Raw genomic sequence first — 22,063 nt, 5'->3', positions numbered from 1 at the left:
GATAACAATCTGTTCACATAAAACACCATCTATATTTAAAATAAGAAGTCACAGGAGATCAGTGGAATTACAAAGCAATGAGACTTACTGTGGTTTCAGGGAAAGTAATTAAGAGGCTAATTAAGAACAAAACCATATAAAAACAACAGTAAAGCTTGATGGGGGCAAAAGACAGCGAAGCTTCCAGAAGGGGAAGGTACTTTTCCCTACTCTGATGTATTTCTTTGAGGCAATAAACACTCAAACAAGGTTTGTGGGCCAAACTCAGAGAGGAATTTGAAAAAAAAAAAAGACAACTAATACATGGAAAGGGCAACTTTTGCTTCACAATAGCATAAGACATGGTAATGTACCCAAACAGTAAACTGACAGCCTGGAAAATTAGACCTTACCATATTCTACCATGACAGGATTGTGTACCCAGAATCTGGTACCTGTAATAAAGTAGGAACCTAAGGTGATTCTAATTTACTTGTTATAGTTTGCATGACAAAACTGACAGTTAAGGTATCTATAACATTATAACATCCCTATATGGATATAATAATGAATTATACATTTTTTCCCCTTATATAGGATAGGGGTAGAGTGATGTGTCTGGCCTAACATCATAATAAATAAGTGTCACTTTGGGAAAAGCAATTGGACCTCCAGAATACCAAGAACAATTGTATTTCTTACTTTTCTTTACAGCTCTATACATAGTCAAAATATCAGGAGTGAGGCTGGAAACTGATTTGAGGTTCCAGAGTGTTCCCATAGAAAACAGTAAGAGACCTCATGGGGGTCTATCTAAATTGACTGAACAAGGAATTCTTTTGAAAAATGCCAGGGAAAGTCAGAGCATGATTTTGATGGACAGTCAAGGGACCAGAATTGTTCAGGTAATTTAGACATGTCCACTGAGTTTTGTGCTCCCAACTAGAGGAGGATAAACACAGAAGTTAGCCCAAGAATATATTGCAGCTCAATAACATCCATGTAGAACATACAAGATTGTTCATGTGCTTTTTCAATTAACATTTTCCAACCAGAACTTTCTGTCAGTAAACTTTCTGACAGACTTAATCTGTATTGCTTCAGGGGCAATCAAATCATCAGAAACTCACAGGCAACACAAGGCATCCCTGCTGAATGGGAAATCTCCAGGAGGCTCGTCAAGGTTAGACTACTGTCCCTTGCTGCTAGGGATAATGGTGCAAAGGAAATGCGGACAGAAGTGAAAGTGGTGCTCTCTTCCATCCATCTGGCCAAGGGGAAAGTCTCAGAGGGGAATAGACATATGTGGCAGAACAGCTGGATGCATACCTGAGGAACCAGAAAGGCTTTATTTTCTTCCTTCAGAGTACGCTGGGAGACAGACAGGGTGACCTAATGAGGAGAGCTTTGAACCAGGTGCTCTACATAGAGAAGTAAGTTAGAAAACAGTGTATACCGAGAAGGTCTGCATGGGAGAAGGTGTCAAAGGTACATTTCCTGCTTCATGCGCTTCCATACTAACAATCACAGTTGAGCAGGAAACAAGACATGGAGACTAAACTTTCTTGGTAGAGGTAACAATAACACAAAATTATACAGCCAGAAGCTGCAGCTTGGGAGGTTCAGACTGGACTTCTAAAGCACATTTCACTAGTAGAGCAGTGCAGACCTCTCTCCCTAGAGCCATGTGGAGCCTTGTGGAACTTCCATTCCTGGCAGGCTTGGATATTTCGCTAAAAAGAGAATTTTGCTGAGCCTGTTGACAGTAGTCCTTCACTGAGCTACAGAGTGGATTAGAGGACTTACAGGGGCTCTGTCCAAGCAATGTTTCTAGGATCCTGTAGCATATTTAATGTGTTCCAGCTGTTAATTTGTTCCAGCTGTTAATTTGAATTGAATTGAATTTGGACAAACAGTTCAAAACTAAATAATGTGAATGTCAACTTCTCAACATCATTTTGCTCTATAAATCTGTTCCTACTGTGTTGCACTACTTACTAAAAAAGACATAGTCTAACAAGACAATTTTGATACCTGAAGGAACTTAAAAGCTACTGATACAAACCCTGTATGATTTTCAAGGTTTTCAATACCCACCTCTATTTCTTCTAATACAAAGCTGAATGCCTCTGAAAAATCCCTTCTGGCATCTATCTGAATCCTCAGGCAGTTTTTAAAATTTAGCCCTAAATTCTCTAAGCTCCTTTGGAAAATCCCAGCCTTTATCCTTTTAGGAACGAAAAGAATGAACTGCACAATTTGAAGTTAAGAAAAAGTAATAACTCATGCACATGGTATCAGCAAATTAACTACAAATACGTGCTTAACATTTCTCAAGAGAAAAGCCCTGCAAGAGATAGGACACATCAGAAAGCTTATAAGGCAAGATAATAATTATTTTCAACATAATTCTTCTAACCTGATTCTGAAGGCCTCATTTTAAATTATTTAATGGTTTTGATCAGGCCACAGTGAGGTTTCTTTTCATCATTTGTTTTGCTGACTAGCATAACAAACATAATTATCCATCAATTTTATAAAGTTTAAATTTCATCACATTTTTAATACTATAGAATTAATCTTGCAGGAAACTCAAGTGCAAAGACTAGAATGGATCATATTAAGTGAATAATGGATCATATTAAGTGGTAAAACTAGGGGAAAAACTAGGGGAAAAAGAAACAAAACATATTTTTTAAACAAAATAGCAAGCTAGCAAGACTTCATAAAAAAGCTACTATCAGTTGTGAACAATTTCCTATTTCTACCAAACAGAATGAATAAAACTTTTAAATAACATTTACAAAGCTATAAGGAAAAATATAGTAATAATATTTTAGCATTAAAATGCATCTTTCATCAAGGATCGATGATGACCTTCCCAACCATTCAATTGCGCTGTCGTCTAAGAAACTTCTCTGTGAGGAGCTTGTCAAACAGAACTGGGTAAACTGAGGTTTAGAATTCTCATGGTAGAGACTGAAATAGAAAACAAGTGTCCTGCTGTAGTTTTATTTCAAATAATTCTTTTCCTAACTCATTTAAAAAATGTGAATCTCTAATTTTTTTTTTTTTTTTTATTTTCACCCAGAGCCTAGCAACATCCTTTGGGGAGAAAACATGCCAATTTTACATTACTTTGTATCATCCAGTCTCAGACTTTTCTAGGTAAAGAAGGACCATGACAGATCTGTTAGTACAGTAAACTACCTAATAAACTATACACAGTAGCAAAGAGCTGACATGTATAAGGGGCAAGAAGCATTTGTAATTGTGTTGTCAGGGTACAAAAATCGGGTTCCCTGCTCAACCTGTGTTATAGATGTTCATGTGATATTCACAGCAGACTTCTATAATTTTTTAACAATATCTTAGCATCAGAAATATTGCTGATGATGCTTGTCATCTAATCTTTTCAATACAAGTTAGAGTAGGATCAGCAAGAGAGAATTAGTGAAGAAGCTATTTTTCTCTGAATTTATCTCCTTTAAAAATAACTGATTTAATCCTAACCAGTTTACCATTTCATACCTTTGTCCTTTGCAAAAAGGAACTACTTACAGAATATGATATATATAGTCTCTATTAATATTTTTGTGTTTTGATACATTGCATATCCCCACTGTAATGAAACAATTAGAAACACAATTATAAATTTGCTGCAGCAGCCAAAACATTCTGAATGCTTGGAGTCCTGTGTTGAGCAGCTAACTTGGGACTTCTGCCCCTTGGCTTTTCTCCCCAAGGTGCAAGTCAGCTACCAGGATAGGTGAAGCAGTCATTATTACAACAGGTCAAGAGAGTAAAGAAACCATCAGTGAATTAAGGAAGCACAGTAAGTGATATGTAGAACACCTCTTTGCTGAGTTCAGCTGCACTTAAATTAAACATTGCTTATGTGACTTTTTCATAGGAAGTGTGGTGTTTCAATGTCTCTCTCATCACCTGGCAGTCCTACACATATTTAACTCTATACCAGCCTGTATGCCAGTTCTCTGCAGCATTCCATCTGTGCGCTATTCTTCAAAACACCCCCTGCTTCTCCGTTTTGTGCTGCATCATCGTGATAGCCAGAACTGGCATCATCTAACTGACATGATATTGAGGACAAGAACCCTTAGACTTGAACCCCCCTGTGCCATGGTCACTACCGAACTGAATGAAAAACAGAGAGCAACCCAACAGCTGGGACCAGCTGCAGGCCAGTTATACTGAATCTTCCTATGGTTAAAATATTTGATATAAAACTGTACACCAATGCCAAATAACTGGTCATTTCTGAGTTGTTTAGTCTCCTTTTCAGCACTCTCTAGAGGTGATATATGCAGGGTCCATGGCAGTTGTCCTCTCTCATAGGTGCTCATCACCTCCATTTTAGCAGGTTCTGCTCATTTAGACATCATTACACAGGGAAGGGAAAAAAATAAACAAAATGGGCCACATAATTCAAGTCAGTACAAAGGACAATAACATATCCTAGGGAACACCAGCCAGCTGAGAAAAGAAAAAATATATATATATGTATATCCCTTATCTTCTTTTCAAGCTCTTTTTCCTTCCATTTATTTTCTACTATTGCAATACTTTTTTTTCCTGTTAAATTTTGAACTCAGAAGCAGTAGCTGTGTTCCTTAAGTGATTTACCTTTCATTGTCTATTGCCTCATTTGTTTCTTGTTTCTCACTTTTTGCCCAACTCTTTTCTTCCCACTGATTCATTCACTCCCTCCTCTTTTTAGCTATTTGTTTGATATTCCAATATCCTTCCTCAATATTGTGTCCCCTTTTCACCTTTACAGAGCTTTCTGTCTGTGGTTAATCATACAGAAAAATTTGTCTTACAAGATGTGATGTAAAAACTTAGACCCTAAAGAGAAGTATGCCCATATGAATCTGTAATTGTGTTGATATATATGTGACTAGCTGGATCCTTCTGTATAATTTCCATCCCAGGCAAATGAAATGCCGTGACTTCATTTCATGTTTTGTCTCAAGACAAGATTATGTTACGTACTTACTTATGATTCTCCTCCCCATCCCACCAGGACAGAGGGACAGAAAAAGTGGAAGAGTGACCAAGCAGCTGCATGGTTCTTAGTCTTAAGCTGGGTTTAAGACATGACAAGAGCGGTGGCACAAAAGGGGTAAACAGCACCAAAAAAACCTACTGAACATCCTGCTGCTGTCCTTGATACTTGAAGTTAAAATATACCATTAGTACCCCAAAATAAATAAGCTAATTGATCATATTTCTACAGTCATTTTTCTGTCAGGTATGTGCAAATTAATGAATCTGTTGCCTGACCCTAGTACAGAATACCTACCTAATTTTCTATTTATGATAAGCAAACATCAGGAAGGATTTTGCACTGCTAAGCAGCTATGACATTGGTACTTTAGGAAGGCAAGAAAAGAAATAAATTAATTCTAAATACATAATGTCTATTCTTAGCCAAGAAATAGTAAGCCATTAATTGTACTTCTCACAAAATATAATAAAAGAATTTATAATTAAAAGCTATCAAGATGCTGAACAATTCACAAGCACTATCAAGATGATGAGCAGTTCACCACATTAAATACTGACTGTCCTCAAAAGCAGCACACTAGAGGACCCACACATATTTCATGAAACAGTTGAAAGGTCCTGTAAGCCGCACAAAATATCTGCACAGATGGCAACAGTTCTTCAAGATGCTCAATTAATCTGTTTAGGATCAGCTACTTGTGTGATTTTTAGCAAAGTTACAATAATTATTTAGATACAGATTAAATAGAAATGTTTAATTGATACCGTGTCATCAGAGTGCTAATGGTAGACACAGATTTATAATATGGCTAAAATTTGGCAGAGAAAGACCAGATCCAGAAGGGCTGAGGTCATAAATGGATATTAAAATTAAGCTTGAATCCCTTCTCCCATACCACCAGGTTCCCATTCCTGTATTCTCTATTTTTCTTCATTGGATCACGGATGTGTACAGCTATGTTTGAGCCAGGAAAGGGTCACTAAGCACCTGCAAAAGTGGAAGTACCAAAACAACTGTGAGAACAGCATGGGAATTCCCTGATGCTCATGAAACTGTCTCAAAAGAGAGGCAATATAAATTTGTATCCTAACTTTAGAGAGGAAATATTAGCTATTAGGTTGTAATGTAGATGTAAAATCCTTCAACTGTGCTTTTGCACCAGATACACCTTTCCTTGAGTATATTACAAATTGATTTAATAGGTGAACCCTGTGGGAATTTAGGTGAAAAGTGAGTGCTAAACCCTAAAGAAGATATCATAAACTAGAATACAGACTGCTCTTTGTTCAGTGCACTTTGTGAAGCAAGTGATGGCACATAGCAGGAAACAAAGGAGAAGCATCAAGAATGGCTGGGAATATGAAGGATATAAACTGAAACAAGAAGGAAAAAAATGGGAGGGAAGAAAAGATAGAGAGGAAAATGGCATCTATCATATAAATTATGCTTTGCATTTTTAGACACTGAAACTTTCCTTCAAAGGCCTTTCTCCACTTTGGTATTCTACTTCTACTTCCTACTCTTTAAGAAACCTGTTGTTTCTCCCTTCATTCCCCCCAGTACAAAACAGGGAAAACACTACAGGGTTTACCATGCTTAAGATCAGAATGGACTGACTTTCAGAAAAATATTTAGAAAAATTAGAAAAATAAAGAAGCTTGCTTCAGAAACTTGATTAACAAGGTTGACATTCCTGTTTCACCTACAGTAAAATTATTATCGATATGGAACATGCTCTCTACTCTTAAAAGCAAATTTATATATTCTTTATTATTGAGACAGAAAGAAATAGTATCATGCCTACTATTTAGATGAAAATATAGCAGTATTCTTCCCCAGTCAAAATCTAGCGAATAGCCTCTGTCAAAGCCAGCAAAAGTGACCTTTTTGGTAAATAATTTTATAGTGTTTCTAATAATTTTAATTACACCTTTTTTTCTGCAATTAGGGAAATCCAATTTCACCCTACCTGCACAGCGTGACTGGCCAACTACCTCACTTTTTTTTGTCATGTTCTCTGACTGATTCAATGAAGAGTGAGCAGTAGATATTTTTCTTGTTGCGCAAATGCTCTTGTTCTAGTCCAAATATGAGAATTTCACAGGTGTTTATGCAATCTAAATCCATCAGCAATGACTAAGATCAACAGCTACAAAAAAAGAGTGATAGAGAGGTGGTCAAATCAAACAGCGGACCTCAGGTCATTTGCTAGGAATTCATGAACACACTGTTGGTGGTATTTCAGTACTCCTGACAAGATATATGTCAGATAGGATCAAATAATCAGAAAAAAAAGCAAGATATGTACCCTGCATCATTGAAGCTGATTGGTGCAGTAGAACCATAATCTGGATTTTCAAACATAAGACACCAATATGGAGACAGGAATTAAAAGTACTTTAGGATCAAGCCTTGACTGGATAGGTTACTAGACCAAGATTCAGTGATGATTTCAGGAAGAAAAATGCTTCCACTTTCTGTTATAATGGAGAGATACTTAGTGAGAGAGCATCTAGCTGCAGGCCTCATGAGAATATTCAGCATAAACAAAAAAAACTTTTTTTTTCTGACAGTATATATGGTTCTCAGAAGATGCACCTATTTCTTGCATTTTGCAATATGCACTTATTACTTCTCTGGAAACCCAACACGTAAGTTATACAGCTTGCCTAATATTTTGTCTTTGGCCAGTTGTTCTGGTATGGACTATTAGCCTTGTCCCTGGTTGCAAATGTCAACCCAAGCATTCCTGGCAACATCATAATAACCAGAAAATCATTAGCAGAACTGTATTTGGCAACATCATCTAATGGCATCACCTCAGCCAACCCTTTCAGCACCTTCAGGTGAATCTAGTATGGTCTGAGGTTTTGAATACATTCAGTTTCTCTAAGCAGTCTCTAACCCGTTCTTCCCCTATCCCCCATTGTCCCTCCCCACCCATAGCTGTGTTAGTACAGAAAATTTATTGTTAAGACAGAGTTAAAAAAGGCATGGAGTCATTCAGCCTTTTCTCTACCATCTGTTTCTTCTACACTCATCAATGGACCCACACTTCCATGAACATCCCACTGATTCTAGCACATTCTCCCATTACCCCTTACTTTCCTCAGAAATTTTATGTGCAGCTGAGCTTTAGTCTTTCTGATTTCACTCCAAATGCTCAAGCAATTTTGTTTGTATTTCTCCTTTGTTGCCTAGTTTCCACTTCTTGTGTGTTCTTCTGTTTCATTTCATTCAGAAGCACCCTAGCCAAGTGACTCTTCTGCCAAAATTCCTCATCTTTACACAAATGGAAGTGAGCTCATTTCTGAACTCTCAATAAGTTTTCTTTGAAAAACAACAATTTCACTTATGCACTGTTGTCCCTCATGGTATCATTCAAAGGGAACTTTGCCTAACAAATGGGAATTTATGCAAAGAAATTGCCTAAGCTGATTAAGATATACTTTTCTGAAGGCCAGCATCCTCATTCTGCTGCATATCTTTTCAGCTTTCCTTCAGACCCTGACCTCAGGCATCTGTGAACAGCAGGTCATGTATACCATTGTAGTATTTGACGCCTTCAGTGTTTGCACTGTGACATAGCCAATATGCAGTGTAATAGCTTCTTGGACTGCTTTCACATTTCTGCACTTCCAGAAAATGTCTGGAGGGATAAAATCCCACACAAAGATGAGGATGGGCAAGCAGCAACCTCCTGCTAGTTGTTTTTATAAATCCTCATCTCTTCTTGGTCAGGTGGCCTGTAGGATACACCCCCAGCACAATATCACTAACATCACTTATAAGAAGGTCTTGACAAACACAATTCTAGTTTAATGGGAGAGGTCTTTAACACAAGGACAGGGGCCTACTCTTCTTTCCTAATTTACCTGGACAGGCTGTAACCATACATGAGAGTACCTAAACTGTGTGTAGTTTGGCGCACCCAACCTTTATGATTTTGATCTTATTACAGGCTTATGGGAGTGCATGGACTTCCAGGCCGTACTTGTTAACCAAGCTTTGCACACAGGCACCTGAGGAAAGCCAGGTGCTAGCTTAATTACAACTTTCCCTCCTACAAATGTTACCAGCTATGTCTGTTCCCTCTCAAATTTGCAACAAAATAACAGCTTCCACACATCAGTATGAACAGTGCAGCTCTGATCTTCCTTTTGGCTTGATCTCAGAATAAAATCAGGTCAAGAGCCAATAGCAAAACACTAAGGGATACCACGCGAGTGATGTAAAAGTGGTTGACAGGAAGGGAGTAGCAGTAAATCAAAGCTCAGGCCATGTGAGCACCAAATCACACCACTAGAGTATAGCTTGTTTCTGTGCATTTTGCCTAGAACTTGTCTTCAGCATATGCCCTAAAAAAAAAACAGCAGCCACTTTGTTGAGTTCAACAACTGGAAAATACATGGTTTACCAGTAAAGATTAATGTTTCCTCCTATATAAAAAAAGCAAAGGTGATCAAAAACCTTTCAAAACAAAACTGCGCACAATGATGAATTTATTTTTATATATACATATATATCACTATGATAAGGCACTTCCATTAAAGCCTACAACCTAATTAAAGTTAAGCAGCCTATCCCTACAGTCTGTCCTCCTAGGATGCACAGAAAGCCTAGAAAAAATATTGATTTTTAGATTTGTCCTAGAGTAGACTACTACCTCATTTTAGTTTTACTCAATAATAGGTAAAAAAGTGCACACACTCACACACACAGAGGAACACCATTTACCTCTATTTATTATATTCCCCATAAGGAAATTGAAATATGTGCAAACTGAATGCTGAATGCTGAATGCTACAGTAAGTCTAGTTCAAAGAGATACATCTCAGCTTAATAGGGTCCACTTTATTTGTCAGTGAAGAGACTCCTGCAGGATGTGAGAGAAAGAAACACCATAAATTCACTCTCCAGAAACTGCTAGCATCACTTTTGGTACATATTGATGCAGCTCAGCACTGTCAATGAGGTGACTATTTGCTCCCTAGAGAGTTCATCTCACAGCTAGTTTCTAAGATCCCTAGGAGTTTTCATTTCATGTGGTGCAAGGTATGAACTCTATTCTACAGCTAATTCCAGCAATACAGTCTCTTCAGTTCTGCTTTTAGCCACCAATTCACAAAGGTACCGAAACATGTGTGTAGTATTTCATTTTACAGGGTTAAAGCAAATACTTCTGGTTCTTATACCTGTGAAACCATTTTACCTCTGTAGAGGTTTCTTTGCAGTTCATATAGGTACTATTAACACATCCCTGGGTACCAAGAGCTGTAAAGATACAGTGATACTGACTGCAGTAGAGCCACAAGTCCCTAAGTGCAAAGGGTTCTGTGTAAGCAAGTTCCTTTACTTTGATGCCCAAATCAGATCAATTGAAGGTAGCTGAGAGGGTGCCTAAACAGGCTTTGATCACATGTAAGTATTGTCTCAGTGGTGGACTGAATAGTTATTCTATTGACTGAGGGCAATGGAGCTTCAAGGATTCATCTACATTAATGCGGCAATTCAGAAGCATGCTTTGAAAGGATTACTTTCTGTACTTTGGCTCAAATCACAGAGGAATCTTGGAGCACAGAGTCTGGTTGTCTTCACGATTAAACTGGGGGAAGTACTCCAGGAGCTCAAGTCATGTGCTCCAAACACAAATGGACAGTCAGCTGGGCCAGACTAGAGTTTATCTGAAGCAATCCCTCTGAAATTCATGCTGCAAAAATGCTAGCATTCGGCACCAATCATATCACTGTCAAAACTCACTGCTCTTGAATGTACTGTTCTAATACCTAATACAACATAACTGAACCATGATGGTCTTCACAGCTGCTTGTGTTAATAAAAAAAATAAAATTTCAGCCATTATTCTATTTTTTCAAGCCACTGCAAGACATAATCTTTTGTTAATAGTTGTATTCATTCGTGCATGCAAGGTATAGTGCAAGTATTCAGCTCACAGCAGTTGAAACACTTAAATTTTCATGGAAATACATCTAAGCTTTTGTATCTACTTATTATTTAAGCCCTCCAAATTCTTTTCGTAGTCACAATTTTCATAACAGTGCACTCAGGCCAACATGAAGATACATATGACATCTTTAAAGCAATTCATCTGTCACTCAGTCAACCAACAGCAGTATTTCTTTTAGTTGATACATACAGTAGACTATCATAGAATCATAGAATCATAGAATGGTTAGGATTGGAAAGTACATTTGGATCATCTAGTTCCAACCCCCCTGCCATGGGCAGGGACACCTCACGCTAAATCATATCACCCAAGGCCTCGTCCAACCGGGTTGTGAACACCGCTGTCGTGGTTTAAACCCAGTCAGGCAACTCGTTCACTCACTCCCCCCCTTTCTTGCCCTCCCCCTGCTCCCGGAGGGACGGAGAGGAGAATCGAAAAGAATGCAACTCCCACGGGTTGAGATAAGAACAGTTTAGTAACTAAGGTATAACACAAATCACTACTGCTACCACCAATGATAATAATGATAAAGGAAATAACAAGGGAAGAGAATACAACACCTCACCACCAGCCGACCGATAACTCGCCCCCCCAGCCCGACCAAGCTCCGACCGATACCTCCTCCAACCCTGCAGTCTCCCAGCCCTTCCGGCTAACTCCCCGTTACCTCCTGGGCATGACGTGCTGTGGTATGGAATACCTCTTTGGTCAGTTTGGGTCAGGTGTCCTGTCTCTACTTCCTCCTGGCTCCCCCTCCTCCCTGGCAGAGCATGAGGCTCACAAAGTCCTTGGCCAAACCTAAACATCACTATCAGCTCTGTTCCCAAGCTGAAAGCCAAAACACTGCACTGCACCAGCTACCAAGAAGGAGAAAAATGACTGCTACTGCTGAACCCAGGACATTATCCACCCCTTATTCCATACCATTCACGTCATACTCAGATCCCACATTTTCAATATACCATCACTCTTATCTTAGTGCACTCTTAACTTAGTGCATGGACCAGTCCCTATAAAGCTGCTGAGTCCATCTGGTCCATGATGTCAGGCTCCATCTCTTGTAACAGTCTTCCAGAGCAGGAGAGACTGTGTGCAGTGTTCACACTCGTGAATAACCTGGGCAATAGTGTCCATTGCTAAGTCCACCCCTCGATCATGAGTCCATCTCTGTGTTGCATCTCTGCTCTGATGGCCTGAAGTGCCATGGGCCCACCAGGCTTAAAATAATTCACTGTCCCCTTAAGCAGTTTCTGCAGCTTGTTGCTGGGGACTCCATACAGCTGCCTTCCATCTCCGGTGCTTCCAAAGCACTGGAGGGGCCCAGTGGACTAGATACTTGCCCATACTGTCCCACACACCCTGCCACTCATGACTGTCCAGCCTTGGGGAAAATCTCCTGGTCCCACTATATCGTTGTCTAACCCCAGACAAGACCCAAATCTGACTCTGCTTAACTTCTGAGATCAGACAAAATGGTCGTGGGTAGCACACACTCTGTGTGTGTGCCAGCATGCTGATCCCCATCACAATCAGCAGGCAGGTCCCAAGGATACCCAAAGGCCATTCAGAACCTTCAGAACTCTCAGTTGATGCTGCTGTACTTGTCACTGGGGCTGGTGTAGCTGCTGTGCTTGCCGGCTCTCCCACCGCCAGCTTCTCTTTTCCTGAGTCCAGCTCTTCCTCCTCTGCCTTGCTGGGAAATGCTGCCTGGTCTCCTGCATCCTCCTGGGGCTCGGCGGGCGGCTTCTGGGAAACGCTCTCGGCCGTCGCGGGGCTGGGCTCGGCCGCGGGGCTCGGCTCCTCCGCGGGGCTCGGCTCCTCCGCCGCCTTCTCCCGCTGCTCGGCAGCCGCCTCCTTCCTCTCCCCGACCGCCCCGACCTCCCCCACCGGCAGTCGTCCCCCCGCGGCCTCCGGCCCCGCTCCCGCCGCCGCTTGGTGCCCGGGGCCGCTCTCCCGGGCCGCTTCAGCAGCCGCCGGCTCCCGGGGCCGCTCCCCCTCGGCTCCCCGCAGCCTCACGAAGATGGAGAGTAGGGTGAGGGCCAGGACGGTGAAGAGCAGCCGGACGGCCAGGTACAAGTCCACGGCCACGTCCGTCCCACCCTGCTGCTGGAGCCCGCCCGTATTACAAGCCATTGCCATAAAGCACAGTGAGACAAGAACCTTAGCCCAGGCCCCATACTTGATAAACACTATCACAGCAAATACCGGCTCTATGTAAGTTACAACATTCTGAAGCTGTGAGATCAAGAGAAACAACTCTGAGAGCCAATAAATCGTCATTGTGATGAGTGACTATTAATCCAGTCAAATCTGTCGTTATCTCAACACTTCGTGCCCCACGTTGGGTGCCAAAAAGAACTGTCGTGGTTTAAACCCAGTCAGGTAACTCGTTCACTCACTCCCCCCCTTTCTTGCCCTCCCCCTGCTCCCGGAGGGACGGAGAGGAGAATCGAAAAGAATGCAACTCCCACGGGTTGAGATAAGAACAGTTTAGTAACTAAGGTATAACACAAATCACTACTGCTACCACCAATGATAATAATGATAAAGGAAATAACAAGGGAAGAGAATACAACACCTCACCACCAGCCGACCGATAACTCGCCCCCCCAGCCCGACCAAGCTCCGACCGATACCTCCTCCAACCCTGCAGTCTCCCAGCCCTTCCGGCTAACTCCCCGTTACCTCCTGGGCATGAGGTGCTGTGGTATGGAATACCTCTTTGGTCAGTTTGGGTCAGGTGTCCTGTCTCTACTTCCTCCTGGCTCCCCCTCCTCCCTGGCAGAGCATGAGGCTCACAAGGTCCTTGGCCAAACCTAAACATCACTATCAGCTCTGTTCCCAAGCTGAAAGCCAAAACACTGCACTGCACCAGCTACCAAGGAGGAGAAAAATGACTGCTACTGCTGAACCCAGGAGAACCGCCAAGGATGGAGCATTCACAACCTCCCTGGGCAACCCATTCCAGTGCCTCACCACCCTCACAGTAAAGAATTTCTTCCTTATATCCAATCTAAACTTCCCCTGTTTAAGTTTTAACCCATTACCCCTTGTCCTTTCACTACAGTCCTTAACGAAGAGTCCCTCCCCAGCATCCCTATAGGCCCCCTTCAGATATTGGAAGGCTGCTATGAGGTCTCCACGCAGCCTTCTCTTCTCCAGGCTGAACAGCACCTACTTTCTCAGCCTGTCTTCATACGGGAGGTGCTCCGGTCCCCTGATCATCCTCGTGGCCCTTCTCTGGACTTGTTACAACAGTTCCATGTCCTTTTTATGTTGAGGACACCAGAACTGCACACAATACTCCAGGTGAGGTCTCAGGAGAACAGAGTACAGGGGCAGGATCACCTCCTTCGACCTGCTGGTCACACGCCTTTTGACGCAGACCAGGATACGGCTGGCTTTCTGGGCTGCAAGCGCACACTGCCTGCTCATGTTCATTTTCTCATCAACCAGCACCCCCAAGTCCTTCTCCACAGGGCTGCTCTGAATCTCTCCTCTGCCCAACCTGTAGCTGTGCCTGGGATTGCTCCGACCCAGGTGTAGGAACTTGCACTTGTCATGGTTAAACCTCATGAGGTTGGCATCAGCCCACCTCACAAGTGTGTCAAGGTCCCTCTGGATGGCATTCCTTCCCTCCAGCGTATCCACCGAACCACACAGCTTGGTGCCATCGGCACACTTGCTGAGGGCACACTCAGTCCCACTGTCCATGCCACCAACAAAGACATTGAACAAAACCAGTCCCAGCACCAATCCCTGAGGGACACCACTCGTTACTCTCTCCAGATGAACATTGAGCCATTGAACACAACTCTTTGCATGAGGCCATCCAGACAGTTCTTTATCCACCGAGTGGTCCATCCATCAAATTGATGTCTCTCCAATTTAGAGACAAGGATGTCGTGTGGGACAGTGTCGAATGCTTTACACAAGTCCAGGTAGATGACATCAACTGCTCTACCCCTGTCCATCAGTTCTGTAGCCCCATCAGAGAAGGCCACCAAACTGGTCAGGCAGGATTTCCTCTTAGTGAAGCCATGCTGGCTGTCACCAAGCACCTTGCTGATTTTCATGTGCCTTAGCATGCATTCCAGGAGAATCTGCTCCAAGATTTTCCCAGGCACAGAGGTGAGACTGAGTGGTCTGTAATTCCCCGGGTCATAATTTTCCCCTTCTTGAAAATGGGGGTATATTTCCCTTTTTCCAGTCATCGGGAACTTCACCTGACTGCCATAATTTTCAAATATGATGGCCAGCGGCTTCGCAACTTCATTTGCCAGATCCCTCAGGACCCGCGGATGGATTTCATCAGGACCCATGGACTTGCGGATGTTCAGATTTTTAAGATGGTCTCGAACCAGATCCTCTCCTACAGTGGGTGCAAGGCCTTCATTCTCACAATCCCTGCGTCGGCCTTCTAAGACTTGGGTGGTGCAGTCAGAGCCCTTGGCAGTGAAGACCAAGGCAAAGAAGTCATTCAGAACCTCAGCCTTCTCCAAATCCTGTGTAGCCAGTTCTCCTGAGAGCTTCCTGAGGGGGCCTACATTCTCCCTAGTCTGTTTTTTAGTTGCTATGTACCTGTAGAATCCCTTCCTGTTATCCTTAATACCCCTAGCCTTAGCTTTCCTAACCTGGTCCCTAGCTTCTCGGACAACATCCCTGTACTCTTCCCAGGCTGCCTGTCCTTGCTTCCACTTATTATAAGCCTCTTTTTTCATTTGAATTTTTCTCAGGAGCACCTTATCCATCCAAGGAGGTCTCCTGGACCTCCTGCTGCACTTCCTTTAGTTGGGATGCAACACTCCTGAGCTTGCAGCAGGTGATCCTTGAATATCAACCAACAGTCTTGGGCACCTCTGCCCTCTAGGGCTGTATCCCATGGAACCTTCCGAAGCAGGTTCCTGAAGAGGCCAAAGTCTGCTCTTTTGAAGTCCAGGGCAGTGAGCTTGCTGCACGCTCTTCTCACTGTCCTGAGGATCTCAAATTCAAGCATCTCTTGATCGCTGCATCCAAGGCTGCCCTATAGCATCACATTTCCAACGAGTCCTTCCCTGTTGGTGAGCACGAGGTCAAGCACGGCACCTCTCCTTGTTGGCTCCTCTATTACTTGCAGAAGGAAGTTGCCTTCCACACAATCGAGGAACCTTCTGGAGTGCTTGTGCCAGGCCGTACCATCCTTCCAACAGATGTCAGGGTGGTTGAAGTCCCCCATGAGAACAAGGGCCTGTGAGTATGAGGCTTTTCCTATCTGTCTATGGAGTGCTTCATCCACAGGTTCTCCTGATCAGGTGGTCTGTAACAGATCCCCGCAGTAATGTCTCCCTGTCCTGGGTTCAGCAGTAGCAGTCATGTTTCTCCTTTGTGGTAGCTGGTGCAGTGCTGTGTTTTGACTTCCAGCCTGGGAAAAATGTTGGTGATACCGATGTTTTTGGTTGTTGCTAAGTGATGTTTACCCTGACCAAGGACTTTGTGAGGCTCATGCTCTGCCAGGGAGGAGGACAAGCTGGGAGGAAGCACAGATGGGGCACCTGACCCAGGCTAGCCAAGGAGGTATTCCATACCACAGCACGTCATGCCCGGGGTGGGGGGTAACTGGGAGTTACCCGGAAGGACATGGGCTTCCGGGTGGGACTCGTTTCTTGGCCGGTGGTATCGTATTCTCTTCCCTTGTTATTTTCCCTTATCATTGTTGTAGTTGATAGTAGCGGTGGTGATTTGTGTTGTACATTGGTTGCTGGAATGTTCTTGTCTCAATCCATGGGAGTTGCACCCTTTCGACCCTCTTCCCCATTCCTCTGGGAGCGGGGAAGGAGAGAGCCCCGGTGGGGAAGGGGGGGCCCTCGACTGTTCTCAGCCCGGTACCACTCACTGGGTGTGAGTGAACAAGTTGCCTGACTGGGTTTAAACCACGACAGTTCTTTTTGGCACCCAACGTGGGGCAAGAGGGGTTGAGATAACAACTGATCTGACCGGATTAATAGTCACTCGTCACAATGCTGATTTATTGGCTGTCAGGGTTGTTCCTCTTGATCTGACAGTATCAGTATATCATATCTTACTTTCATCCAGTATTTGCTGTATTAGTGTTTTTCAAGTGTGGGGCGATACAGCGGAAGAAGTCTTTGGGAAAGGGAGGAAAATAATCCACATCCTGCTGAAAGCTGGTTTTGTCATAAAACGGAGTAAGGTCAAGGGACCTGCACAGGAGATTCAATTTTGGGGAATAAAATGGCAAGATGGATGTAGACAGATCCCCATAGATGTGATCAACAAGATAACAGCAATGTCTCCACCAACTAATAAGAAAGAAACGCAAGCTTTCTTGGGTGCAGTGGGGTTCTGGAGAATGCACATCCCAAATTACAGTTCGATTGTAAGCCCTCTCTATCATGTGACCCGGAAGAAGAATGATTTTAAATGGGGCCCTGAGCATCAACAAGCCTTTGAGCAAATTAAACGCGAGATAGTTCATGCAGTGACCCTTGGACCTGTCCGGACCGGGCCAGATGTAAAAAATGTACTGTACACTGCAGCTGGGGAGAACGGTCCTACCTGGAGCCTCTGGCAGAAAGCTCCAGGGGAGACTCGAGGTCGACCCCTCCCTTGGCTTTTGAAGTCGGGGATACAAAAGATCTGAGGCCAGCTATACCCCAACTGAGAAAGAGATACTGGCAGCCTATGAAGGGGTTCGAGCTGCTTCGGAAGTGATTGGCACTGAAGCACAGCTCCTCCTGGCACCCCGGCTGCCCGTGCTGGGCTGGATGTTCAAAGGCAGGGTCTCCTCTACACATCATGCAACTGATGCTACATGGAGTAAATGGGCTGCACTAATTACACAACGAACTCGAATAGGAAATTTCAGTCATCCAGGCATTCTAGAACTCATCATGGACTGGCCAGAGGGCAAAGATTTCGGAATGTCACCAAAGGTGGAGGCGGTGTGTGCTGAAGAGGCCCCACCATATAATAAACTGTCAGCAAGTGAAAAGCAATATGCCTTGTTTACTGATGGCTCTTGCCGTATTGTGGGAAAGCATCGGAGATGGAAGGCAGCTGTATGGAGTCCTGGACGACAAGTTGCAGAAACTGCTGAAGGAGAGGGTGAATCGAGTCAGTTTGCCGAGGTGAAAGCCATCCAGCTGGCCCTGGACATTGCTGAATGAGAAAAGTGGCCAGTACTTTACCTCTATACTGACTCATGGATGGTGGCAAATGCCCTGTGGGGGTGGTTGAAGCAATGGAAGCAGAGCAACTGGCAACACAGAGGTAAACCCATCTGGGCTGCTTCACTGTGGAAAGATATCGCTGCCAGGGTGCAGAACCTGGTGGTGAAGGTACGTCATGTAGATGCCCATGTACCCAAGAGTCGGGCCACCAACAAGTGGATAAAGCGGCTAAGATTGAAGTGGCTCAGATGGACTTAGATTGGCAACATAAAGGTGAATTATTTTTGGCCTGGTGGGCTCATGACACTTCAGGCCATCAGGGCAGAGATGCAACATATAGATGGGCTCGTGATCGAGGGGTGGACTTAACAATGGACACTATTGCCCAGGTTATTCATGAGTGTGAAACATGTGCTGCAATTAAACAAGCCAAGCAGTTAAAGCCTCTTTGGTATGGAGGATGACGACTGAAGTATAAACATGGGGAGGCCTGGCAGATTGACTATATCACACTGCCACCAACCCGCCAAGGCAAGCGCCATGTGCTTACCATGGTGGAAGCAACCACCGGGTGGCTGGAAACACATGCTGTGCCCCATGCCACTGCCCGGAACACATTCCTGGGCCTTGAGAAACAGATTTTATGGCTACACGGCACCCCAGAGAAAACTGAGTCAGACAATGGGACTCATTTCCGGGATAACCTTATAGATATTTGGGCCAAAGAGCATGGCATTGAGTGGGTATATCACATCCCCTACCATGCACCAGCCTCTGGGAAAATCGAACGGTACAATGGGCTGTTAAAAACTACACTGAGAGCAATGGGTGGGGGAACTTTCAAGCATTGGGATACACACTTACCAAAGGCCACCTGGCTGGTCAACACCAGAGGATCTGCCAACAGGGCTGGTCCAGCCCACTCAGAACTTTTACATACTGTAGAGTGGGACAAAGTTCCTATGTTGCACATAAAGAATTTTCTGGGGAAGACAGTCTGGGTTGTTCCTGCTTCAGGTAAAGGCAAACCCATGTGTGGGATTGCTTTTGTTCTGGGACCTGGATATACTTGGTGGGTAATGCGGGAAGTTGGGGAAGTCCAATGTATACCTCAAGGGGATTTGATTTTAGGGGAAAACAGCCAGTGAACTCAATTGTATGCTGTTTCCTGCTGTGTAATACTTTTATAGCCCATCAACTAGATGTCTTCAGGTCACCAGCGACTGGCCCTGACTTCCCTCCAGCCATCATCCCAACAGAGAATAAACTTTGACAGAAGAACCAGATGAGTTCTGCACTAAAGGAACGACCAGCATCAGCAGGCAATGATCCAATACTGCACACAGCCTTTCCTGCCCTGAAAGATTGTTACAAGAGATGGAACCTGACATCATGGACCGAATGGACTTGGCAGCGTTGTAGGGATTGGTCCATGCACTAAGAAAATGATCTTCTTCTCTTGGTCTGTATGTATATGGATGTACATATGTGGGAGACCGATGGTGCATTGAAAATGTGGGATCTGAGCAGGACGTGAATGGTATGGAATAAGGGGTGGATAATGTCCTGGGTTCAGCAGTAGCAGTCATGTTTCTCCTTTGTGGTAGCTGGTGCAGTGCAGTGTTTTGACTTCCAGCCTGGGAAAAATGTTGGTGACACCGATGTTTTTGGTTGTTGCTAAGTGATGTTTACCCTGACCAAGGACTTTGTGAGGCTCATGCTCTGCCAGGGAGGAGGACAAGCTGGGAGGAAGCACAGATGGGGCGCCTGACCCAGGCTAGCCAGGGAGGTATTCCATACCACAGCATGTCATGCCCAGGGTGCGGGGTAACTGGGAGTTACCTGGAAGGACACGGGCTTCCAGGTGGGACTCGTTTGTTGGCCAGTGGTATCGTGTTCGCTTCCCTTGTTATTTTCTCTTATCATTGTTGTAGTTGGTGGTAGCGGTGGTGATTTGTGTACATTGGTTGCTGGAATGTTCTTGTCTCAACCCGTGGGAGTTGCACCCTTTCGATCCTCCTCCCTGTTCCTCTGGGAGCGGGGAAGGGGAGAGCCCCGGTGGGGAAGGGGGGGCCTTCGATTGTTGTCAGCCCGGCACTACTCACTGGGAGTGAGTGAACAAGTTGCTTGACTGGGTTTAAGCCACGACACTCCCATAGCTATATTCCTTTTAACTCTGACCCACAAACTCTGTTGATCACCTGTCCCCAGACAGAGTTCCATACTCTCCAGCCTATCCCTAACATAAAGGGCAACTCCCCCTCCCCGCCTGCCAGGCCTGTCTTTTCTAAAGAGCCTGTAACCTTGCATTCCAACACTCCAGTCGTAGGAGCCATCCCACCATGTTTCTGTGATGCCTATTGTATCATACCCCCATAGATGTGCACACATCTCTAATTCCTCGTTTGTTCCCCATGCTACGGGCGTTTGTATAGAGGCATCTGAGCCGAGCTCCAAATGAAGCCGGCTCATTGGCTGGAGCGGCTGGGATATCTCTACATTGCTCTGAGCATTTATTATAGGTGCTGGCAACTGACTGGGTGTGTTGAGACGGAAAGATGCCCCCCTCCCCCAACACATCTACTTGGGGGAGGTGGGGCATCATAAACACACTAACATGTACTGAAAACCAGCATCTTGTTCAGAGCTCTCTCGAGTATATGTGAAAGATCATCCAGTCCTGGATTGTCAAAGTAGGAAAGAAGTACACCTTGGGGTGTTAGCAGCTGCTTTAAAAGGAAGCCAGATGGGCAGGTGAAGACAATCACCCAGAATGTGAACTCAAGATTCTCCTCTCCTTGTCAAAATAGAGGTTTTATGAGCCTATATTTCTGATAACCAGTTGCTGTAATAACCCTTATTTTCTCCTTTTAGAGGGGAAGCAAAAGGGATAGGTATTGGTTATCTAAGTAGCTGATTGTGTGTAATACTTGACTCAAAATAAGACTCAATAGGATTTTGAATAAGTCAGCAACACAAGGTTAAGTAGCTATACCCTATCTATTTCTTCATTCTCCTTTCTGCATTTAACAGATTCTTGCCTGGCTAGTTTTGATGTTACATCAATTTCACAGCCCCTCTTTTTTGCATAGCAAGAATAGTAGGGTGGCTACGTATGCAATAAGAATTTCAATAGGAGAAGTATCAATTCTTCCAGATTAAAATTTAGGTAAACACGCTTTATACTCTGAGGACCAAGCCAGAACTTAGCGCAGATATATTTCTGTCTTCTGCCATATTAAAATGGAAGGGACATTTTGAATATTGTTCTTAAAACGGTTCTAAAGAATTTCCCCTGCATGATGACAAAGAACTACCATATCTGAGAAACTGTATAAATGTATGTGATTCTCTATGTTCTCATGCCATTTTCAAAAGAAGGACTTGTGTCCAAAGTTGAGTTTTCTTCATCATCCAAATAACTAAAATGAGAATGAAATGCTGTACCTTAAGCACCTTTCCAGAGGCTTACTTTTCATACCTTATAAGTAATACTGCCTTCTTGTCACCAGAACACTTAACTAAGCAGCCTCCACTTTGTATTCCATAACAGTTACTCTCAGCGGCATAAGAAGCTGCAGTGGATATGGAAATTAGCTCTGTGTGCCCACTAGTACACATTTTAAAGCAGCATTATCATTACAGCTTTGTGGCATATCAGTTTCTGCCAGTGTTTGTATATATTTCTTTAAACAGTCCCTTTTAATCTTCTGAATGCAGATTCTGTAAACTCCCTCAGCAAAAGAAAGAGTCAAAGTGTCTGGTCACAATGTCACACACACATCTGTATACATCTGCATCTGCACATATAGAGCCATTAAAACAAATCCCCTATATCTAATTCATAAAAATTAACTCTGCTTGGTCTCAAAGAACAGAACTGATGTTTACTATTGCTATAGATAGACTATAGCCAAG

Source organism: Pezoporus occidentalis, unplaced genomic scaffold (assembly GCF_034315485.1).
Source record: "Pezoporus occidentalis ecotype Australia unplaced genomic scaffold, CSIRO_AGI_Poc_V1 ctg48, whole genome shotgun sequence".
NCBI classification, from domain to species: Eukaryota; Metazoa; Chordata; class Aves; order Psittaciformes; family Psittacidae; genus Pezoporus; species Pezoporus occidentalis.
Note: the sequence above shows the minus strand (reverse complement) of the source record.